The sequence below is a fragment of the Phyllostomus hastatus genome, unplaced genomic scaffold, assembly GCF_019186645.2.
Source record: "Phyllostomus hastatus isolate PE091 unplaced genomic scaffold, TTU_PhHast_1.1 phas_contig_86, whole genome shotgun sequence".
Classification (NCBI taxonomy): Eukaryota; Metazoa; Chordata; class Mammalia; order Chiroptera; family Phyllostomidae; genus Phyllostomus; species Phyllostomus hastatus.
In genome coordinates, this window is record NW_025333977.1 from 7,368,179 (window position 1) to 7,371,760 (window position 3,582).

Below are 3,582 nucleotides of genomic sequence, written 5' to 3' on the forward strand. Positions count from 1 at the left end.
AAATTATTCAATATTTTTTTTAAGAGATGGAACTGAATCCCTTTCTCCTTGAATATGGGCTAGACTTAGTAATGAGGTTCTAAAAAGTGGAATACGGCAGAGGTGATAATGTGAGACTCCCAAGTCTATGTCGGAAGGGCATTGCAACCTTCACCTTCTTGTCTCCCTTGGATCACTCACTTCTGGGCAAACCCCTGCCATGTTGTGATGACACTCACCCAGGGTTATGGAGGTGCCCACACACCCATTTTCCAGCAACCTGCAGGGAACTGGGGCCTCCTGCCTATAGCCTGTGAATGAGCCAGTTTGGAAGTGAGCCTTCCAGCCCTAGCCAAGCCTGTAGGTGGCCACAGCCCCAGCTGACATCTGGACTGCAGCCTCAGAGGAGATCCTGAGACACAGCCACCCAGTTAAGCCCTGCCCAGATTGCGGACTCATAGAAATAATCAGATGAATCATACTTGTTTAAGCCACTAGATTTGGGGGAAAATTTGTTAGGCAGCAAATATAAGTGTAAAATTATAAAAATAAATACTTTTCTTTCTGCTATATGTTTAAAAACAGCTATTAAGTTGTGAGAACCTAGATACTCTTAAGTTATTAAACTTAATTATTTAATGAACACAACTTTTTTTTTGTCCAGGGACATCACAGAAACATTATTGAGATACTTCTGTGTCCTATGTGCTGACAAAATTTGGAAAATTCATCGTTAGATTAAAGATAGTTGCTAAATCTTTTTTTCTTTAATTTATTTAAGAATATATAATTGTTACCTATTTTTGGAATGGAATGGTTTATTACTTTTGCTACTGAGCTTTTTTTCCTTATGTCAGTTGAGTCATGAAAATAGAAAAAATTATACATGGAAGTAACTTCATTAAGGAAAGTGAACATTTGAGAGTAAATTGACTAGTATTCAGTAAACATGAATGAAATTATTGGCTTATAGATGCCAATGCAAGGGCTAACAGGAAATTTGACAATAAAGTAAGTTGCATATACAATGAAGAATGCAGATGCTGCTTCATGGATATAGAACAGCTTGTGCCGTCAATGCAGCCTTCTGTTTACTGGAAATAAGAAGAGATGAAGCACCCCCTAGTGGTCTTCGTTAATATAATTCATTGGCAGGAAAAAAAAAAAACAAAAACAAGTTCTTCCCATACCTTGGGACAGTGTTTTAAAGATACTCAACCCTGTTTTTGATTTCACTGATACTATTAAACCCTTGGTTATGATGCTGTATCTGCAGTTTTTGAATGCAGGCACAACAGCTGTGACTTTTTGAGCCAAATCCAGCAGCAGTGGGTAGTACACAGGAAAAACAAACCTTTTCATGTTAACATATTAAAAAAAAATAACAAAACCCAAACTGGATGAAACTTTCCTAAAGCTGATCTTATCAGCAGTATGTAAGCAATTTACAAGCATGAAGGTACCCTGCATATTATGAATTAAATTTATTGTAATCTAGCATTTTCCAACTTTCTTGTCCATGTAATAAACAAACTTTCAAAACACTGACTTTGTGCTGAACATTCAACTGTGGAGAGGGTGTGGGGAAAGGCAGGGAGGGACTCAGAAAAGTGAACAAGTGTGGCAGGATGGGGGATCGAGGGGAGGCTGTGGGAAGCCGCGCCAGACACCTCATCAAGGTCCAAGGGGAGAGGAGGGCCGACAGGAGGAAAACACACGCAAAGGCCAGGAGTCAGAGCTGACCTGCCAACATTTTTTTGCTATCTTGATTTATTTTAGCCTCACAAAAGGAAGGTGTTAATAAATTGTTGCTTGGATTAAAAAGAAATTCCTCTAAGGAAAGGAAAACAACTCTGCATTGTGAACTTGCTGATTACTCTACTATTTGTACTTATAATGCCAATATCGATGCTATTTTTTTTTTTTTTTTGAGAACTGTGATGTTAGCACCTCTCAGAACAAGGAGTCATTTTTCACTAAGAAGACTTTTCCAAGTGTTTACTTAACCTTGTGTTCAGAATTGCCACCCTTTTATTCTCCAAGGGTGATTAATAATTTATGCCATGTGAACAGAGAAGGCCTGATTTAGTCCATAAGGCAGTTGCCAGAGAGCTGAATTTTAAAAATGCAGAATGATCTCAACTAATGTTTAATGTAAATGAAAGCGGTTAGTTTATACTTTTATGGATAAGTGTGATTGGTAGACGCATAGGAACTTGGTGGAATTTTAGGAACCAACAGCTTGCCACTTAGAACATTAGTTTCGCTCTGCAAATACCTGTACCTCACAACAAACAGACTGCAGCTGTGCTGTTCGCCTTTCCTTGTTACCAGAGGTATAGTCACCTATGGAGCAGCAACTGGAGAAACACAGTAAGCGAGCAAAGTAGAAATAAACACTTGTGATACATTTTTTACTCAATTAATCAAAAAGAAGCCTTAAAACACTTATATCATCTTTACTTGGATGATGACTAATAAAATAAAAAATTTGAATTTCAAACATGGAACAAATAATTTGGCAATTATATATTTGTTTACATGTATTTCTTATAATAATGACTCAGAGTTCATAATTTGTTTTAGGTTGCAAGTGTAGCAAGAGAGGAAGAGTTTTGTTCAGGACAGTTTGGATGGTATTAGATTAGGTCTAAAGAAGGTTTATATTCTATGCATTCTTGGTTGCAAGTGAAGAAATCTAAATCTGCCTTATTTAAACAAAAAGCAGATTTATTGGCCCATGTGACTGGAGTGAGGAACTGGCACCAGGTACAACTAGCTCCAAGTACAAACAAAATAATTATTCTCCTGCCCCCATTCTGCTCACCCACCCCTTGGCTTTCTCTGTGTTGGTTAATTGGCCTGGTTTGGTGAGGGTGCACAGCCCCAGACCTGCCCCCCACCCCCTGGAAATATCTTGGTTCTTGCTACTCGCAGTGTTTTCCACAGATCAACAGCAGAAGCATCATCTGTGAACTTGTTAGAAATGTAGATGCTCAGGCACACCCACACCTACAGAGTCAGAATCTGCACATCAAAAGATCCGTAGCTGACTGGTGTGCACATTAAAATTTGAGAGCATCCACATGAAACCACTGTGGCTAGGGAAAGGGCTTTTCCTAATTAATTGGGCCCACGTCTCATTGGCATTAAAATGAGTAATAGGGAGATGGGAAGGTGATGGACAGCCCCATGAGAATCACATGACTGGGTGAGAGAATGTAATCCAGAAGAAGTGTAAGGACAGACAGTGAAAATTATCACCGCAACTGACAAGTTATCATTTTGGTCAGAAGAAGGGAATGTTTCGTTCGGATCAGTCTTATATCTCTGAAAACACTGAAAATAAATTGGGGACTTTTAAGATTGTTTCCAGGAGAAAGATGCTGGAAAGGAGAGAGTACCTGTGTAGATATTTATATATTATACACATCTGTTATTACCAAGGTCTCCTTTACAAGATAAACATGTGAGTTTCAGAGTGAAATAAACAAGTGTATCAACTTCATAACTTTATCCATCTGAGAATATTATTTCTCCAATAGATTTCTGTCATTTTCTTGGCTGCCTCATACATGGCTCCTGTTTATTATGTTTGGGGAA